This window comes from Oryx dammah, unplaced genomic scaffold (assembly GCF_014754425.2).
Source record: "Oryx dammah isolate SB20612 unplaced genomic scaffold, SCBI_Odam_1.1 HiC_scaffold_5, whole genome shotgun sequence".
In the NCBI taxonomy this organism is placed as follows: Eukaryota; Metazoa; Chordata; class Mammalia; order Artiodactyla; family Bovidae; genus Oryx; species Oryx dammah.
This window is the reverse complement of record NW_024070189.1, coordinates 39,488,795-39,510,543: the sequence shown is the minus strand read 5'-3', so window position 1 is coordinate 39,510,543 and position 21,749 is coordinate 39,488,795. Positions and strand designations below refer to the sequence as shown.

The 21,749-nt window shown below is 39.9% G+C and overlaps 1 long non-coding RNA gene across 1 annotated transcript; it reads right to left on the bottom strand.

Moving 5' to 3' along the window:
• Positions 1–3,532: 3,532 nt before the first annotated feature.
• On the bottom strand, positions 3,533–5,283 carry LOC120863363. The gene is made up of 2 exons (XR_005720981.1): positions 5,008–5,283; positions 3,533–3,781 (listed from the first exon to the last, which is right to left on the bottom strand). It is a non-coding gene; the product is annotated as an uncharacterized LOC120863363 (long non-coding RNA).
• Positions 5,284–21,749: the final 16,466 nt, after the last annotated feature.

Sequence of the window (21,749 nt, the reverse complement as noted above, 5' to 3'; positions counted from 1 at the left end):
CAGCAAGGTCTTTCCTTTGATTTCCTCCTGTTTTAACAATTTTACTACTGACTCAGTCAAGAAAATGTAAGGCCGAAAACAAGATTACCATGAAGTCAAAACTACATAAACAGGATTTATTTATTCTTCCCAGGTGAATGACAGAATCTTGAAAGTATTACTTTAGCACTGATACTGGATTTTTGTGTTTGTTTAAATGGAAGCAAAGTCTACCTCAGCTCTGACCTTTCCTTTTTTTAAGGGAAAAATTGGGTTCAAAGTCCTATAACCTTTACTGTAAGTTCGCTGAACTTGTAAAAGCAGGAAAAAAGTCACACTTGGTTTTTATAGCAGCTGCCTATAAATGCTGGGGTTCAAAACAAGCAAAGAAAATTACTCCTGTAATTAAAGAGTTACTGCTATTACACTGCTGCTAATCCAGTTTTGAAAAAGCTCTAAAGAGCCAGAAACAGGTAACCAAATCACACTAAAGAGAAAAGCAGTGGGATAAAGAGCAGGGGGTGGGGGGTGGGGTATTAGAGAGGACTGCTCAAATAAATGAGGCAATCTCATGTGACTTTTTTCCTGTTTTTACAATCTCAAATAAAAGAGAGCAAGTACTTTCTAGAAACACCCAAAAGCACACAAATCAGGAAAGGTAAGGAGAAAAACATGGTAAGTACCTGGAACCAAGCTTAAGGATATACCCAACTGCCATATCTTGGTCATAAAAGGAATTAACTTAACTCGCTAGAAGAAGAAGGTAAGTGGAGTGTTTACATTTGTGGAATGGCAAGCAGTTCAGGATTCCAAAGGTTATCTTGGTAGCAGTTTACTTACTCAGTCCTGTCTGACTCTTTTGGGACTACATGGATTGTAACCCACCAGGCTCCTCTGTCCAAGGGATTTCCCAAGCAAGAATCCTAAAATGTGTTGTCATTTCCTTCTCCAGGGGATGTTCCCCACCCAGAGATCAAATCTGGGTCTCCTGCCTTGCAGGCAGACTCCTGCATTTCAAGAAGATTCTTTATCTACTGAGCCATCAGGGAAGCCCTAAGGTTATCTTACTGTCCACTAAGCATATTCAACATTGAGGAAGAAGTCAGCTCAGAGTTTGCAAGAGTGTACATTTGTGACAGTTCCAGCCATTCCAAAAGGCTAGTTTCTGAGTTCCTTATAGAATTAACTCTTGCTAATGATCCTAAAAGATGATGCTGTGAAAGTGCTGCACTCAATATGCCACCAAATTTGGAAAACTCAGCAGTGGCCACAGGACTGGAAAAGGTCAGTTTTCATTCCAATCCCAAAGAAAGGCAATGCCAAAGAATGCTCAAACCACCACACATTTACACTCATCTCACGCGCTAGTAAAGTAATGCTAAAAATTCTCCAAGCCAGGCTTCAGCAACACGTGAACCGTGAACTTCCAGATGTTCAAGCTGGTTTTAGAAAAGGCAGAGGAACCAGAGATCAAATTGCCAACAGCCGCTGGATCATGGAAAAAGCAAGATAATTCCAGAAAAACATCTATTTCTGCTTTATTGACTGTGTCAAAGCCTTTGACTGTGTGGATCACAATAAACTGTGTAAAATTCTGAAAAAGATGGGAATACCAGACCACCTGACCTGAATCTTGAGAAATCTGTATGCAAGTCAGGAAGCAACAGTTAGATTGATATTTGGAGAAATATCAATAACCTCAGATATGCAGATGACACCACCCTTATGGCAGAAAGTGAAGAGGAACTAAAAAGCCTCTTGATGAAAGTGAAAGAGGAGAGTGAAAAAGTTGGCTTAAAGCTCAACATTCACAAAACTAAGATCATGGCATACGGTCCCATCATTTCATGGCAAATAGATGGTGAAACAGTGAAAACAATGGCAGACTATTTTGGGGGCTCCAAAATCACTGCAGATGGTGACTGCAGCCTTGAAATTAAGACGCTTACTCCTTGGAAGAAAAGTTATGTCAAACCTAGAGAGCATATTGAAAAGCAGAGACATTACTTTGCCAACAAAGGTCTGTCTAGTTAAACTTATGGTTTTTCCAGTAGTCACGTATGGATGTGAGAGTTGGACTGTGAAGAAGGCTGAGCGCCGAAGCATTGATGCTTTTGAACTGTGGTGTTGGAGAAGACTCTTGAGGGTCCCTTGGACTGCAAGGAGATCCAACCAGTTCATTCTAAAGGAGATCAGTCCTGGGATTTCTTTGGAAGGAATGAGGCTAAAGCTGAAACTCCAGTACTTTGGCCACCTCATGTGAAGAGTTGACTCATTGGAAAAGGCTCTAATGCTGGGAGGGCCCCATAATGTGGCCAAAATCCAAAGAACCTGGATAGCCAACACTGGAAATATAGGGAAAGGAGCATTTTTATGAATTCATTTATCCACTCATCTATTCATTCCTAGTATTTTCTAGGCACTTTGAAGGTTTTCTTTGTCCAATTCAAACAGAGTTAACTCTCTAGAACAGAAGAACCTTAATGGGATATAAAATGTCATTCCCCCTGGCTGCCTCCATGGTTTGATTTTGAAAGCCGGTTCTAGGAGAAAATCTATAGTTTTCTTAGGCAACATGGTTTAGTAGAGTCCCTCTTTTTGAAATAGAATTGAGATATAATTCACATACCATACATTATACCTATTTTAAATTATAAAATTCAGTGGGTTTTAATATATTTACAGAACTGTACAACCATCACTACCATCAGTTTTAGAACATTTTTATCATCATCTCCCTTTTAAAGATAAAAATTCCTGTATCCATTAGCAGTCACTTTCCCTTCCTCTAGCCTTAGGCAAACCACTTCTGTCTACATATTTGCCTATTCTAGATGTTTCATATAAATGAAGTAATATAAGATGCAATCTTTCATGTCTGGCTTATTTCACTGAGCATAGTGTCTCCAAGTTTCATAAATGTTGTAGCATGTATTAGTACTTCATTTCTTTAAATTGCCAAATAGAATTCTATTGTAAGAATATATTACATTTTGTCTATCCATTCATCAGCTGATGGATATTTGGGTTGTTTCCATTTTTTTACTCTTATGAATAATGCTGCTATGAACATTTATGTACTATGAGATTTTGTGTGAAAATATTTTTATTTCTCTTGGGTATAAACTTAGAATTAAATTGCTGGGTTATACAGTAACTCAAAGGCTTTTCCAGTGGCTCAGCTGTAAAGAATCCACCTGCAATGCAGGAGCCACAGGAGATGCAGGTTTGATCCCTGAGTCGGGAAGATCCCCTGGAGGAGAGCATGGCAACCCACTCCAGTATTCTTGCCTAGAAAATCCCATGGACAGAGGGGCCTGGAAGGCTACAGTTCATAGGATCTATGGGATACAACTGAAGTGACTTAGCATGCATGTACATGGTAACTCAATATTTAATTTTTTGAGAAACTGCCAGACTGTTTTCCAAAGTGACTGTTCCATTTTATATTCCAACCAGCAATGTATGATGAGAGATTTACTCTTAGGTTCAGATGTCCCCCACTTGTTAGATGCGGGATCCTGTCTGTTCCAAGTATACAAATGACTCCATCTACCATCTGTAAACAGTATTTACTTCACAGGATTATAACAAAAAATAAATAAACGATGTAGGCTAATGTTCATGTTTCAAAGTAAAGTGAAGTCGCTCAGTCGTGCCCGACTCTTTGCGACCCCATGGACAGTAGCCTGCACCAAGCTTCTCCGTCCATGGGATTTTCTAGGCAAGAGTACTGGAGTGGGTTGCCATTTCTATTAGTTTCCTTCCTCCCATCTTTGGTATTTGGTTGGCAACAGTTAATCTGTAATAAAGTCAGAGATAAAATTATAACTCCCTATTAACAATGAGATGCATACACATAGTTGGTGTTAAATAAATATTTTCATGGATGATTGGAAAAGCAATAGATCTTGTATACTGCTTGAATATCAAAATAAATTTATCTTTTTCTGCCTCTTGTGCAAGTAATGCCTAGGCTGCAGGAAGAAAAAACATAGAAATATGTCAGCTTTTTGTTTGGTCAGCATTTTTTTAGCTTTCCCCCCCAAACATTTTTTATTTCACCAACTTTTTATTTTGAAGAGCTTCAAATATATACAAGAATTAAAAGAATATTAGAATCATCACTCATATACTCACCATCTTGATTCAACATTCAACATTTCTTAAAGTTTTGAATGTTTGCTTTATTTGTATGTGTGTGTCTTTTGTTGAGCTATCTGAGAGTAAGTTGCAGACATCAACATGTTGCACCCCTAAATGCTCTAGCCTGCCTCTTCTAAAAATAAGAGCTTTTTCCAGTATTACCAAATGCTATTACTACACTGAAGAAAACAAAGTGTAATTCCCTAAATCTTTTTACTGTCCAGCCAATACTCCATTTTCCCCAATTCTCCTTAAAATATCTTTTACAGACAACTTTTTTTCTAACCAAGATCCAATCAAGTTTCACTCATGATGTGATTGTTATGTCTTACAAGCCAGCTTTGTTTTTAATTAGTCTGAGTGCCTGTGACTATTCTGAATCTCTCACATCAGCAAAGGAAAAGAATGTTTTGTTGTTGTCTTCAGATTTAAGCTTCACTGGTGTCCCTCTGTCCTGCCCAGTCACTTTCTTTGTCTTGATTCTAAGTAAATCTGCGATGGTTAGTAAAATAAAACTGTGTTGCTTTTCAAGCATGATGATATCTAACTAAATACTGGATTGGCCAAAAAAAAAAAAAAAAGTTCATTTGAGCTATTCCATATCATCTTACAGAAAAACTTTAACAAACTTTTTGGCCATCCCAACAAATGGCTATTGATTGTCATATATATTAATTATTTCCTAAAATTTCATGGACTACAGGAGGCCATCCTAGATCCAAAAGGGAAGAGCCAATTTGAAAATTTGCCAAAGGAAGTAAAAGAACCTGGGATATAAAAAGAAACCAGGACCCGGTCACCATGTATGAGCCCCAACCTAAGCCTCATCTGAAGCCAGCATGTCCATACTCTATCTTTAATTATATTAGCCAATAAAATTACCTTTTTTGCTTAAGCCAGTTTGGGTTGCATTTTCTGTTATCTGCAGTTAAAAGAGTCCCAAGGCCTTCAATCCTTTCAATTTGCTAGTCAGTAAAATATGCTGTTATGAAGATGAGGAAGTAATTACAAAAAAAATTATGATGATAAGCACAAAGAAACACAACTGTTCAACTGAACAACCATTTAACTCAGCAGTCCCCACCCTTTTTGGCACCAGGGACAGGTTTTGGGGAAGACAATTTTTCCATGGATCAGGGCAGGCAGGGTGGGGAGATGCTTTTGCAATGATTCAAGCACATTGCATTTATTTCTATTATTATTATATTAGCTCTACTTCAGATCATTAGGCTTATATCCTAGAGGTTAGGGACCCCTGATTTAACTACTATCCAGAAATAAAAGTTTGATAATACTCTCAGAAGTCTCCCACATACTCTTACCTATTCACAACTGTCTCACTAACCACAGAGGTAACCATTTTTCTGATTTAATATAGTGACTTGTTTTTTGTTTGTTTGTTTGTTTGACCACCTAAGTATGAATCCCTAAATACTGTATTTTCTTTTGCCTGTTGTTGAATTTTATATAATTTTATATAAATGAAATCATATGGTAACTATCCTTTTGAGATGAGCTTTTTCTGCTTAATATTGTGTTTGAGATTCAATTATATTCTTGTGTGAAACTGCAGTTCATTTTCACTGCAGTCTAGATTTCAATCTTATGAATATTATTTATTCAATCTTCTATTTATGAACCTTTGGGTTCATGAACAAATTCCAGTTTTGGTTCCAATTTTGGTTCAAACCAAATTCCAGTTTGAGGCTAGTATGAATGCTAATATCAACACTTCTGCACTTGTCTTCTGGTGTACATGTGCACATATTTCTCTTGAAGAGAACTGCTGGCCTAAGGGTTTGCCTGTATTCAACTTTCTCAGATAACTCCAAAATGTCTTCCAAGATGTTAACACCAATTTACACTCCCGTTAGCAATCTATCAGAGTTCTTACTGCTCTATATTCTGGCCTGCAATTAAGATTGTCAGTCCTTTTAATTTTAGCCATTCCCTAACTGCTGACAAGGTCAAGTACGTTTTCATGTTTGGTGGCCTTTTGTACTTCCTCTTTTGTGAATCGCTCTAGTCTGTTACCCAATTTTCTCCTGTCTTATTTACCTTTTGCTTTTTGTTTTGTAATCCTTTGGGCTGGCCAAAAAAGGTCATCCAGTTTTTTTCATAACACTTATTTCCCAAAAACCTGAATGACCTTTTTGGCCAATCCAATATATTCTGAATGCAAACCCCTTTTAAATTATATATACTGCAAAAATCTTTTGTTCTACAGGTTCCCTTTTCATTCTCTAGTGTTTTTTTGATGAACATAATTTCATAATTTAAATTTCATATTTTTATGTTTAATGGTTGTTTTCAGCCTGTTTTTCCTACTGCTCTGTGGTGCCTTCGCTGACATAAATCAATGTGCCTGAGATCTGTTCCTGAAATTTCTATTCCAAAGCACTGATGTATTTGTCTTTACTTGTGTCAATAACAACAATTTCAGTTACTTTGACTAAATAAGAAGTCTTAATATATGGTAGAGCAAGTCTCCCCTCCTGGTTTTCTCTCTTTTGTTTTGTTTTCTTCCAGAGGATCGTGGTTCTTTGCATTTTCTTATCGAGTATGGAATCAGATTTGGAATTTTGGCTTGTTGCGTTTTCCAAGACTCCACTGAGATTTTTAGTTTTTGACACAGAAGTCTTGCATATCTTTTTTATTACATAAATTCCTAAGATATTTGAGGAGTTTTATGTTATTGCTCATGGGAATTTAAATTGTATTTTGTTAGCCTTTGAAGATATAACAGTAAATTTCAAGAATCGCTTGTCTTCCAGAACTTCCAGTCTCATGAGGTTACGGACAAACATAGAAATGGTTTTAATACAGAATGAACTAGACTGGTTATGATAAAGGTGGGCAAAGGTTACCATGGAAATACAAACAGAAGAGATCAACCCATTTTGTGGGGTTATGTGGTGGGAGGAAGGGAGAGACATTCTAAGTGTTGAAAATAGACAAGGGTCAGCTAGGTGAGTCAGGAGCAAGCAAATAGAGGGGAGGAGAGCACACACGTGACACACACATTTCAGACGATAAGATGGAATCTTGGTGTCAAAAGAAGTGCCAAAATATCTGATTCAAGACCTGTATAAGTATGAGGCAAGCTCCCCAGTGGCCATAATTTATAAAAGGAATGTGAGCAAACTAGTTCCAAGATTTCTGGGGTCCTTTAGCTAGATAAGGTTATCAAATGGTGTAAAAGGGTGAGCGGGGATAGAATTTTGGAAAGGTTTCTTTGGAGGGAGCTGTTGCTGTCAGTACTTCTGAGGAAAGCAGTCTTCTGGCGGGGGAGGGGGAGATAATACTTCCTGCTCTAGTCTAGGGATGACGTGATCTTTCAAGGGACCATTCACAGAGGCTAAAATGTATTCCCTGCATATGGCTGGTGCCTGGTGCCCTCCTGTAAAAGTGAAAGCTACCCATGGCTACAGAAGAGAAGTGGCTGCTTTGGGATGCATGAGCATTGCTAGAGTTTGTCAGTGTGTATTTCCCAGGGACCTGATGCCTGCCACATGAGAAACAGGGCTGTTTCTGCTTGTCCAGGGCCCTATACCATAGAACTAAACACAAGGAAAGAAGGACCCGATAGTAAGAAGCTGGAGGTAAAAATCCTATTTATCGGGTCACATGTGACCACCTAGAACAGAGATGTACCCACCCAGGTCATTCATACTAGAATTAAAAATTCTCAAACAACACATGGAGGTCCACCAGGTTTTTACCATAGTTGACCAGTAATAAAAAGTCAGCTAGCTTTTTATGGAAATAGACCCACAGACATAGAAAACTTATGGCTACCAAAGGGGAAGGGGAGGGGAGGGATAAACTAGAACATATCCACACTCAGTTCAGTTCAGTCGCTCAGTCATGTCTGACTCTTTGCGACGCCATGGACTGCAGCACACCAGGCCTCCCTGTCCATCACCAACTTTCAGAGCTTGCTCAAATTCATGTCCATCGAGTCAGTGATGCCACCCAACCATCTCATCCTCTGTCATTCCCTTCTCCTCTTGTCTTCAATCTTTCCCAACATCAGGGTCTTTTCCAAGAAGTCAGTTCTTCACATCAGGTGGCCAAAGTATTGGAGTTTCAGCTTCAACATCAGTCCTCCCAATGAATATTCAGGACTGATCTCCTTTAGAATGGATTGATTTGATCTCCTTGCAGTCCAAGGGACTCTCAAGAATCTTCTCCAACACCACAGTTCAAAAGCATCAGTTCTTCCACACTCAGTTTTCTTTATAGTCCAACTCTCACATCCATACATGACTCCTGGAAAAACCATAGCTTTGACTAGATGGACCTTTCTCAGCAAAATTATAGCTCTGCTTTTGCTGTCTAGGTTGGTCATAGCTTTTCTTTCAAGGAGCAACCATGTTTTAATTTCAAGGCCGAAGTCACCATCTGCAGTCATTTTGGAGCCCAAGAAAATAAAGTCTGTCACTGTTTCCATTGTTTCCCCATCTATTTGCCATGAAGTAATGGAACCGGATGCCATGATCTTTCTGAATGTTGAGTTTTAAGCCAGCTTTTTCACTCTTCTCTTTCACTTTCATCAAGAGCTCTTCAGTTCCTCTTCACTTTCTGCCATAAGGGTGGTGTCATCTGCATATCTGAGGGTATTGATATTTCTCCTGGCAATCTTGATTCCAGCTTGTGCTTATTCAGCCCTGCATTTTGCATGATGTACTCTGCATAGAAGTTAAATAAGCAGGGTGACAATATATAGCCTGGACGTACTCCTTTCCTGATTTGGAGCCAGTCTGTTGTTCCACGTCCGGTTCTAACTGCTGCCTCCTGACATGCACGCAGCTTTCTCAGGAGGCAGGGCCAGTGGTCTGGTGTTCCCATCTCTTGAAGAATTTTCCAGTTTTCTGTGGTCCACACAGTCAAAGGTTTGGCATAATCAATAAAGCAGAAGTATATGTATTTCTGGAATTCTCTTGTTTTTTTCTATGATCCAACAGATATTGGCAATCTGATCTCTGGTTCCTCTAGCTTTTCTGTATCTAGCTTGAACATCTGGCAGTTCATAGTTCATGTACTGGTGAAGCCTGGCTTGGAGAATTTTGAGCATTGCTTTGCTAGCGTATGAGACAAGTGCAACTGTGCGGTAGTGTGAGCATTCTTTGGCATTGCCTTTCTTTGGGATTGGAATGAAAACTGACCTTTTCTTGTCCTTTGGCCACTGCTGAGTGAAAAGAATCTGAATATATATACATGTATGTGTGTGTGTGTATATATATATATATGTACATATATATATATATTTGTATAATTGAATCATTTTGTTGTATTATTTGGCTTCCCTGGTGGCTTAGTTGGTAAAGAATCTGCCTGCAATGTGGGAGACTGGGTTCGTTCCCTGGGTAGGGAAGATCCTCTGGAGTAGGAAATGGCAACCCACTCTAGTATTCTTGCCTGGAGAATCCCATGGACAGAGGAGCCTGGTGGGCTACAGTCCATGGGGTCCCAAAGAGTTGGACATGACTGAGCAGCTTGGCACAGTTCACTTGAAATTAACACATTGTAAATCAACAATACTTCAATTAAAAACAAAACAAAAAAGCCAGCTAGCTTCCACTACTTGAAGTAGGGTGCTGATTGTTCAGATTCTACAAAATAACTAGCAACCAGTGTGGAAGGAGCTTGTGCACTCTGCAATAAGGGCTCTATTCTAGTCACTGTATGGAGTAGTTTTCAGAGCAATTAGAGTAATTGGATATTGTGGGTCCTCTTCTATCAGTTATATCATTTTCTGCTATATATCCAGTGGTCACCTACTTTTTTGGTTGTGGAAGACAATTTTTCCATGGACTTGGGGTAGAGGGATGGTTTTGGAACAATTCAAGTGCATTACATTTATTGTGCACTCTATCTCTATTATTTTTACATCAGCTTCACCTCAGATCATCAGTCATTAGATCCCCGAGACTGAGGACCCCTGTAAATATCCTTTTCAATAAGCTGCTATCTAAAAAGCAAAGAATAAATTATAATTTAAGAAAAGGATGTGCATGAGGCACTAGAAAAGAAAGATTCAAGTTTAGCCATCTGCCAGATCCGGAGAAACTGAGGACATGTTAAGAAGTAAGAACAGCCTCTCCCTGACCTGTCCTGCTTCAGGTGGCTTCCACCCAGGTAGAGTCTGATGCAGCTGCTATTGCACAGGGAGGAAGTGAGTGAGGAGGGAACAGAAGGTGACCACAGGCCTTCACACATGGAGAGAACAGTCACTTTTTGAACAGAGATGAAGGCGTTCAACTAATTCCTTACCAGGAAACATTCTTACTACAAATCAAGACTGTTATTTGTGACTTATAAAATGAGTAGCACTCCACACTAATTAAGAAGTCCTGGGATCTGCCCATGTTCACATTGGAGGGCAGGGCAAAATTACCTGTTCTGAATAAAAATGCAAAGGGCTAGTGGGTGACAGAATTGGATTGTGTTTTGACTATATTAGGGATATTGCTAGGTACCCCCAGAGTACGAAGTACATGCAAGAATGACAAGCATACAATTATGATAGGATCTCAGCTTTACAGTCCTCTGGAGAAAGGAATGGCAACCCACTCCAGAGGAGCCTGAGCAGCTACAGTCCATGGGGTCGCAAAAAATTGGACATGACTGAGTGACTCATACACACACACACACACACACACACACACACACACACAGATTTACAGAGGGAAAGTGGATAGTGATGAGGTAAGCCGGAGTCGGTTCAGGAGTTAAGGAAAGACCTTCCAGGCCATGCTAAGGAGTTCAGACTTTAACAAGAAATGGAGCAGCACTGAAGAGTGTGTGCAGGAGAGGAGTTTGTATTGGGCCTTCACTCTGCTCTAGGTTCTGTACGAGGTGGTTTACATGAATCATCACATTTAATCTCACAAAAAACCCTAGGAAGTAGGTAGAATAATTATCTCCGTCTTTAAAATGAGGAAACTGAGGTAGAGAGAGGTTAAGTAACTTACCGGAAGTCACACAACTAACTAGTCAAGAGCAGAGCTCAGATTAAACGCAGACACATCTGGGTTGGTGTGTTACGTCCCTAACTACTGTACCCTGCCCTCTGTCAGACTGACCATTCCAGAGAGGTAATGAGTTTGTACAAAGAGCCACCTCTCAGAGTCTGGAACTCAAACTCCACTGGTCTCCCTTTGGTAATGAATACATTGTCATTATTTTTCCCTGAACTACCTATACAAACAAGAAGGAGAGTAATTCTTCAGAAATATTTCCTGTGAGCACTCTTTGATGTCTATACAAGACTGCACAAAATGAGAAAGTTTGCTTTGGGACACAGACTTCAGAGTAGTGTGGAAATTTCCTTTCCTTAAATAGAAGAGGGAGATGGTAGCTAAAAAGTGGAGCCAGGAGTTACTCTGTCTGGGTTCACACTCTGGTCCTGCTACTTCCTAGCTGTGTGGGTTTGAGCAAGTTTCTCAACCTTCCTGTGCCTAATTTCCCATGTAATAACACCTTACTCATAGATTACGTTTTACACTCTCTCTCTCTCTCTCTCTCTCTCTCTCTCTATATATATATATATATATATATATATATATATATATATATTGCTTTCAACAATTCTGGGCACAAGAAAAGCAACATTACCTATTGTTATTATTGCTGTTTTTACTTTGCCTTACCATGCTTATAACTTCACTATTCAAGGATACTAAAGAAACTAAATGTCAGTCAATATTTATAAAGCACATTCTTAGCATGTGTTAGATGCTAGATAAATGTTAGATGCTAAATGAATTGGAACACATAGTTTCTGAAGATGTTAAGTATGATATAAATGAAACAGATAATTCCTGCCTTCAAACCTCTTACTGATGTTAGATGGATGGACTAATACTGCCTTGTTTTAAAGCTGCTTTGCGTGTATCTTCTCCTTTGCTTAATTATAAATGTTTTCATGGTATGAGTCAATGTTTATTTTTCTTTTACCCTCTCACCTTCATTCCCTTCTGTTTAGCATACTGTATACAGTTAAGTCTTTTAAAATCTGGTTGAGTGAACATGGAGAAAGCCAGAAACAAATTTACAGGATGACACACTGTTGCAACAGTAGGTCTGGTATGACTTCATGCTTAGTCACTCTCCCCAGTTCACTAATAACCTTCTACCTGGCTCACTGAGTTCTCTGTCTCTGCTTGTATCCTCATTCTTGGTGACTTCAGCAACCACATAGAAAATCCATGTGTTTTTTATTCTTTCTTTATTATTATTGAGGTGAAATTTACATACAATAAAATCAATTATTTTAAAGTGAAAAATTCAGTGACATGTAGTACATTCACCACGTTGTACAACTAATCTCTCCCTAGTTCCAGAACATTTTCATCACCCCAAAGGAAATCCTGTACAGATTAAGCAATTGTTTCCCATTCTTCTCTCCTCAATCTCCTAGTTCAACCTTCTCACTCAAATGATCTTTTCCTCCAGCCCACCTATGTCCATAGTTACCACTCAAACTGTCGTTTAACATCAACTTCTAAAATTTGTATTTTGAGCATCTTTCTCACTGGTCTCTCCTACAAATATACTGATTCTGTTTTTATAGTGCCCACACTCATGTTCTTCTAGTACCAAGCTTCCAATGCACTGAACCTACCAATTCTTTACATATCCCTCTTAGGTCTTTACGTCTCTCTTTACCCACCATAGATTCTATTGTTGTTGTTGCGTAGTCTCTAAGTCATGTACAACTCTTTTGCAATCCCATGGACTATAGCCTTCCAGGCTTCTCTGTCCGTGGGATTTCCCAGCCAAGAATACTAGAATGGGTTGCCATTTCCTTTTCTAGGGAATCTTCCTGACTCATGGACCAAACCCATGTCTCCTGCTTGCCAGGCAGATTCTTTACCACTGAGCAACCTGAGAAGCCCACAGATTCTATAGTCTACCATTTAAACGTCCTGCTTGTAAATGTCCTTAACTTTCTTTCCCCTCTATCTGCCCTGAACCTGCAAGGCTGATATGGCTGGATAAACCACACAACTGATCACAAATCTCAGAGCTTAGGCCTCAGCACTGCTCCACAAACCCATTGCATTGTCCTGATGAGTTTTTTCTCCATTCCCAAGAGTAGAATACTACTTTCTACTTTCTACTCCAACCTCTAATACCACCCATCCTCTCTCCTCCACTCACTTTTAAGTAAGTGAGTAGCTGAGAAAATAGAAGCAGTCTGTCAAATTCTCCATCCATCCACCAGGAATCTAACAGTATTTAGAATGATATTCTGGGGCTTCCTTCTTGTACAGTAGGAGAAAGTTCCCTTCTTCTATCAAAGACCAGATCCTCCACTGGGTGATCTGAATTTCAGCCTCTCTGGCTTTCTCAAAGACCTGAATCTGCAGTAATTCCCTTTCTCCTTTGTACCATCAACTTTTCTCCTACTGGATGACTGCCACTAGCATATAAACATATTTAGGATGGTAACTGTAAAAAAAAAAATCTTCCCCTCACTTTCTACCCCACAACCACCCTCCACACTCTGAACATGTTGTGAAAAGTTGTCTATAGCCACTGCCTCAACTTCCTTCCTCCCCATTCTCCCTCCCCCCAGCCCTGATTCACTCTAATAAGAATTCTATCCTGAATATTCAGCTGAAACTCTTCCCAGAAAGGTCATCAAAGTCTTGCCAGTCCTCACCCTAGTCTCCTTCTCAGCCAGCATACCATGGGTCCATTAAACCTCCTTCATAAAACACTTCCATTTCTTGTTTTCTGTATTGAATTCCTAGGCCTGCTGTAACAAATTACCACAAATTGGGTGGATTAAACAACAACCTGGAATGTGAAGTCAAGTGGGCCTTAGGAAGCATCACTACGAACAAAGCTAGTGTAAGTGATGGAATTCAAGTTGAGCTACTTCAAATCCTAAATGATGATGCTGTGAAAGTGCTGCACTCAATATGCCAGCAAATGTGGAAAATTCAGCAGTGGCCACAGAACTGGAAAAGGTCAGTTTTCATTCCAATCCCAAATGCCAAAAAATGCTCAAACTACCGCACAATTGCACTCATCTCACACGCTAGTAAAGTAATGCTCAAAATTCTCCAAGCCAGGCTTCAGCAATATGGAACCTGTGAACTTCCAGATGTTCAAGCTGGTTTTAGAAAAGGCAGAGGAACCAGAGATCAAATTGCCAACATCCGCTGGATCATGGAAAAAGCAAGAGAGTTCCAGAAAAACATCTATTTCTGCTTTATTGACTATGCCCAAGCCTTTGACTATGTGGATCACAATAAACTGTGGAAAATTCTTCAAGAGATGGGAATTCCAGAGCACCTGACCTGCCTCTTGAGAAACGTGTATGCAGGTCAGGAAGCAACAGTTAGAACTGAACATGGAACAACAGACTGGTTCCAAATAGGAAAAGGAGTACGTCAAGGCTGTATATTGTCACCCTGCTTATTTAACTTCTATGCAGAGTACATCATGAGAAACGCTGGACTGGAAGAAACAGAAGCTGGAATCAAGATTGCCAGGAAAACATCAATAACCTCAGATACACAGATGACACCACCCTTATGGCAGAAAGTGAAGAACAACTAGAGTCTCTTGCTGAAAGTGAAAAAGGAGAGTGAAAAAGTTGGCTTAAAGCTCAACATTCAGAAAACAAAGATCATGGCATCTGGTCCCATCACTTCATGGGAAATAGATGGGGAAACAGCGAAAACAGTGGCTGACTTTATTTTTTTGGGCTCCAAAATCACTGCAGATGGTGATTGCAGCCATGAAATTAAAAGAAGCCATGAAATTGGAAGGAAAGTTATGACCAACCTAGACAGCTTATTAAAAAGCAGAGATATTACTTTGTCAACAAAGGTCTGTCTAGTCAAGGCTATGGTTTTTTCTATGGTCATGTATGGATGTGAGAGTTGGACTATAAAGAAAGCTGACTGCTGAAGAATTGATGCTTTTGAACTGTGGTGTTGGAGAAAACTCTTGAGAGTCCCTTGGACTGCAAGGAGATCCAACCAGCCCATCCTAAAGGAAATCAGTCCTGGGTGTTCATTGGAAGGACTGATGTTGAAGCTGAAACTCCAATACTTTGGGCACTTTATGCGAAGAGCTGACTCATTGGAAAAGACCTTGATGCTGGGAAAGATTGAGGGCAGGAGGAGAAGGGGATGACAGAGGACTAGATGGTTGGATGGCATCACGGACTCAGTGGACATGGGTTTGGGTGGACTCCGGGAGTTGGTGATGGACAGGGAGGCCTGGCGTGCTGCGGTTCATGGGGACGCAAAGAGCTGGACTCGACTGACTTACTGAACTGAACTGAAACAACAAAAATTTATTTCTAAGTTTAGGAGGCTAAGAGTCCAAAATCAAGGTACTAAGAGGGCTATGCTCCCTCTGAAGGCTCTAGGGAAGACTCATAGGCTGCTTCTTTCTAGCTTCTGGCAGTTCCCAGAAATCCTTGGTGTCCCCTGGTTTATAGATGATTCATCCATCATCACAGGGCATCCATACAGAATATCAGTCTTTAGACCCAGGGTGCACCATAACCCAGTAATGATGTCATCTGAATTTAAGGAATTATATATGCAAAAACCTTATTTCCAAATATAATCACATTCTGAGATTCCAGGTAGACATGAATCCAGGGGGTAGGGGCCAGGGAGCAGGAAATACATTATTCAACACAGTACAGTTTCTGTGATGGCTCACTGCTGGCTTTTTCCTGCTTCCTGGCTGGCTCCTTCTCTCTCTTCTTTGGTAGCTCTTTTGTTTTCCCTGCCTTCCCTCTAAATGTTGTAACCACCCAAGGTTTGGCTCAGGGTCCTCAGGCCTTCTCTAAACCCACTATCTCCTGAGGGAAAACCATCTAATAGTATCATGATTTTGAAATTTCACTGATGACTCTCAAAATTTATGCTCCAGTCTTCACCTACACCCAAATCCTAGCCACACACACACTGAATAATGGTAACTAACACTCACTGAATACTTACCATGTGCCAGGCCACGTTGAGAGTGCTTTGTATGTATTAACTCATTTAATTCTTACAACAAGCTTACAGGCTGAGCACTGTTTTTATCCCTAATTCACAGATGAACAAACTGAAGCACAAAGAAGTTAAGGAAATTGTTCAAGCCCTCATAGCGAAGAGGAGCCGGGATTTGAAACTAGGTAAACCGGGTCCAACTTAATTACTGAGCGACTGCACTTTCACTTTTCACGTCATGCATTGGAGAAGGAAAAGGCAACCCACTCCAGTGTTCTTTCCTGGAGAATCCTAGGGACAGCGGAGCCTGGTGGGCTGCCATCTGTGGGGTCGCACAGAGTCGGACATAACTGAAGCAACTTAGCAGCAGCAGCAGCAAACTGGATCCAAAGTCTACTCTCTTGACCACTCTATACTCTGGTTTTTCACTGGGCTCCTGGATCACACATTCAACTACATATTTCATATCTGCATCTAGATGTCAATAAATGTCTGGACATGAACTAAACAGAATACCCCTTAATCTTAAACTACCACCTTAACCTTTCCTTCCCTGTTTCCACACCTTAGTATTGTATATGGTACCACCAACACCCAGTTGCTCAAACTAAAATGTGTAGAAATCAAATTTGATTCTGCTCTTTCTTCATCCATCATTGCCTCTATTCTCATCCCCAACAAATCCATCAGTGAGCCAATTAATAAATCAATAAATCCCCAATCTGACCATTTCTCTCCATTTTTCACTACCATCCTTGTTCACATTGAGTTATCATCATCTCTCAAGTTACTGCAATTACCTTCCACCTGGTCTTTCTGCTTTCTCTTTTGTAGTTTATCTGTAACCCAGCAGCTAAATGAGTTTTTTGAAACATAAATTAGAATGACACACCCAGTTTCTTTTTTTTTTTTTTTTTGACACACCCAGTTTCAAAGCCTTCAAAGTCCCTGCTTACATTTAGAATAAAATGCATACTCTTGTTCTTAGTCTACAAGTCCCTACTTGATCTGGCTCTGTTCACTTCTCTGCCTTCTCTCCTACCACTCTCTTTTTTGCTCACATAGCTCTGGAGATGACCTCACTTCTGCTTTTCCCAGAATACCCTAACCTTGTGCCTGTACTGTCCTTTGTACCTGTTTGTCTTCAAGCTGGAAATGCTGTCATAAATGCTCCACCCTCACATCTTCTTATTATGCAGGTCTCCACTCAGATTCCTTTTCTGAACCCTTACTTAATGTTCCCCAACCACTTTCTATCACACTGCCCTATGTTTGTGTTTTAATAGCATTTGTCACTGTTTGAAAATACCTTATTTATGTATTCGTTTATTTGAGCAGAGACTTCTGTCTTAATTACAGTTATTTCCTCAGTGCCTAGAGTATCCAATACATAACAATTGTTCTGTATATATTTTTAATAGATGAATGAATGAAAATGAGTGGACACACAAGTAAAGTCAATCATGGAAGGCTGTTCGGAGGTCAGTTTTAAGACACAGTCTGAAAGTAGAGACGATAAATTATTAGAGAGGAGAAAAGACACTTAGCAAAGAATATATTCAACAAGATGATCCAGTCTTGAATAAGGGACAGAGGCCAGTAACTATACTAATCCAGGTGATGTGGAAACTTGGTCAATACCAGAGTAAAATTAGTTTATCAGAGCAGGGAGTCATCATTATTTGGTTAAAAATATTGAATGTCAACTTAAGAAGTTTAAATTCATTTATACCTTCAACAGATATTTATCAAGTTTTTACTGGGTGCTAAGTACAATCTAGGTGCTTTTATACAATATGAGCAAAAGAGATATACTCTCTGCTCCCCTGGTGTTTACAATCTAGTGGAAGAAGGACATTAAATAATAACATTCCATAAACATCTACAATTGCCAAGCAAACTACCAAAGCGTGTGTGTGTTAGTCGCTCAGTCATGTCCGACTCTTTGCAATCCCATGGACTGTATCCCACCAGGCTCCTTTGTCCATGGGATTCCCCAGGCAAGAATACTGGAGTGGGTTGCCATTTCCTTCTGCAACCAAAGTGTGTACTGGGTTAATATTCTCGTAACATGAATTAATGTGGTTTCTGCTTCCAGTATTTGCTGTCCCCCTCTGGCCCTTACTCATTCACTCAGCTTAGTATTCTGTATGTAATGACTCAGAAAAGTACAACACAGCAGAACCCAATAAATAACTAATAGGAATCTTGCCCCAGCTCTTGACTTTAAAATCCCAGTCTTCAGGAGGTACAGAATGTAACTCTGGCATGAAAAGAACTTTTGGAAAATACCCGATGAGTCAGAGCAAATCTTCCTGGCCCAGAGACTAGCACATTTCCAGGTTGGAGAAGAGGAGCGTCAGAAGGGAGGTAATTAGAGCTTAGGTGCTGCTGGATCTCTGGGAGCTTCTATCCTCTTTCACTGCCAGGCCATGCTCCAGTGAATGACAGGCATCCAAGGTAGGCCTGTGGTGCATGAAAGCAGAGAATGGAGCTTGCTTCTCACATGTAGCCCAGCAAGCCAACCAGCCTCATAGTAAAAATGGATTTGTGATAGGTCTAGGCACTTGACCTTTGAAGCCCTACAGAGTCACCAGTGCTTCTCTCTGGTAAAGAAAGTGTAAAGTGATCCAAGGGCACAGAGGAGTAAAATTCCAAAAAAACTTGGTATTGTTTTGCTGACAGCAAGTCTATCATTTTCCAACAACAACCAATTCTCTAATTCTCTGATACCAACAAGGGTGTTCAACAATTCAACCAATTTTGATCCTATTACATGGAAGTAGTGCCAGCACACAAGTTAAGAGAGTTTGTGGCTCAGTCCCACAAAAATGCCTCTACTTTGCATGTCAGTCATAAGCAGGATCCCCAAGCTGCTCGCATCTGCCTAGCTGACTACACGCATTTCGGAGTTCCCACAATTCCCTCTCCCTTAGGTTCAATAATTCACTAGAACAACTTATGGAACTCAGGAAAGTGCTATATCTAGCATTACAGTTTTATTATGATGCTACAACTCTGCAATAGCCAAATTAAAGAGATACACAAGGCAAGTGGGTAGGGAGCGTAGATAGTTTCCATATCCTCCGTGGGTGCACCATCCTCCTAACAGATTGATGTATTTGTCCACCAACGTGGAAGAGCCTGAAACTTCACTGTTCTGAAGATTTTATTAAAGTTTTATTACATAGCCATGATTGGTAAAATCACTGGCCATTGGTGACTGAACTCAATCTACAGCCCCTTTCCCCTCCCCAAGGTGGAGGTGTGGCTGGAAGTTCCAACCTTCTAATCATGTTGTTGGGCTTCCCTCATAGCTCAGTCAGTAAAGAGTCTGACTGCAATGTGAGAGACCTGAGTTAGATCCCTGGGTCGGGAAGATCCCCCAGAAAAGTAAATGGAAACCCACTCCAGTATTCTTGCCTAGAGAATCCCATGGACAGAGGAGCCTGACAGGCTCCAGTCTATGGGGTCACAAGAGTCAGACACGACTGAGCAACTAAGCAATTCTGGTTGGTACCTCTAGTGACCAGCCCCCACCATGAAGCTGTCTGAGAACGGAAGAATCACCTCATTAGCATAAATTCAGGTTTAAATGAAAGGGGTTTGTTATGAATATCAAAAGACATTATTAGACTCCCCTGGTCGTCCAGTGATTGGGAGTCTGCCTGCCAGTGCAGGGGACACAGTTCAAACCTGGGAGGATCCCATATGCTGTGAGACAAGAAGCTGGTGCTCCACAATTACTGAAGCCCATGCTTTACAGTTCATTCTCCACAACAAGAGAAGCCACCACAATGAGAAGTTCTCACACTGCAATAAAGAATAGTGCCCCCTCCTTCCCCCAGACACAATTAGAGAAAGCCTGAGAGCAGCAACCAAGACCAAGGGCAGCCAGAAGTACAAATAAATATGTTTGGGGTTTTTTTTTTAAAAGACATTCCTATCGTAAGTTCCCAGGGTTTTAGGAATTCTGTGCCAGGAACCAGGAACAAAAACCAAATATATATATTTTGTATTATAAAACATATAGAGTTGTCCAAAGCTCAGCAGTATGGATTGCCCCTGGCCTAAGAGATAAATCGAAGCAGCAAGGCAGACCTGTACCTGGAGGGTCCTACAGATGAGAGTCAGAAGGTGACAGAAGAGGCCAGTGTAGGCTGTCACTGGGAAACTGAGGGGACAAGGGACTTCACAGCAGACATCAGCTTGAATGAATGACAGTCAAGAACCATACTCCCTTTCCCCTAATGTCATGGCACTAAGTATCCTGGGACCCCAGGAAGAAAATGAGAGTGAGTACCAATTCTAATATTATTTTTAATTTCTGGTTGAATGGAGGTGCAAATTATTAATTAAGATGAGTTATATTTTTTAAAAGTAACAGTTTTTGCAGAACTGAGTTTGTAGCTTCAGATCCATCTCTGTCATTAAACAGGGCTATAGAAACTATAAGAGATACATGAAAATTCAACTGTATGATATTTAAAGATCAATATAAGATGAGCTGGACCAGCTTGGAAGAATAAGCTAACTTAGAGATAATTTAACTTAGAAGATAATTTAAGAGATTAAGTAAATCCAGTTATAAAGTTAAACAACCTAGGTGAGGGATTATAGATGTGAATTTGACTAGAATTAGTGGGCTGCTTTCTATGGGGTCGCACAGAGTCAGAGATGACTGAAGTGATTTAGCAGCAGTAGCAGCAGCAGGGCAGTAAATATGGGACCCTTTCTGGCTATGGAATTCCTGTTATAATGAACAAACAGGCCTTAGTGTGTTGAGAGAACACAAAATACTAAGCTTCAGCCAAATCACATGTCAATGTGTATCCTCATTGCCATCTGCCTGAAAGATAACCCCAAGTTGTTTGGTTTAATATCACTGTCTGCTTCGTCTGTCCATTTTAACCCCCAGAAGATTTACAATTGAGATTACAGATAATGGAGTAAATGATGATAACTAATTCAAACTTATAATATTGATATATTTGTGGTGGTGGGTTAGTCACTAAGTCGTGTCCTACTCTTGCGACCCCATGGACGGGGAGCCTGCCAGGCTCCCCGTCCATGGGATTTTCCAGGCAAGAATATTGGAGTGGGTTGCCATTTCCTTCTCCAGGGGATCTTTAAGTAGAGGAATAATAGAGGTATGCTTGTTGTTTGGAGTGCTTGTTTTGGAGAATCAACTAGAATTGCCTTGTGATTTCAATTTATACTATAAATTGAACAATCACTTGATTTGCGATTTTAAGTCCAATTAATAAGAATATTTTACTGAAGTTAAAGATAGTATTGACATATTTAAGAGAATCTAATATTCACCATATTTATGTGTTTAATATATTACAGTTACTTAAATTATTTTTGTTAGACAATTGAATGACTTAAAGACAATTACATTAGATTTATAAGTGCAATTTTAAATGTTTAAGAAACTAAAATTAAGTTTGTAAATAGCCTCATGCATTAATGAAGTTCTCCTTAAAAGTGAAATGTATTATTTACTTATAAAGAGAACAATGTAATTTTTATTTTGGAGTCAGAGGCTTGTGGATAAAAAATATTGTCTGCCATTCCAGTAAACTACAAATGCTGTCACTGTCAAGCCATCAGTCACTGTAGTTGCCTCTGATATGCCCTGAG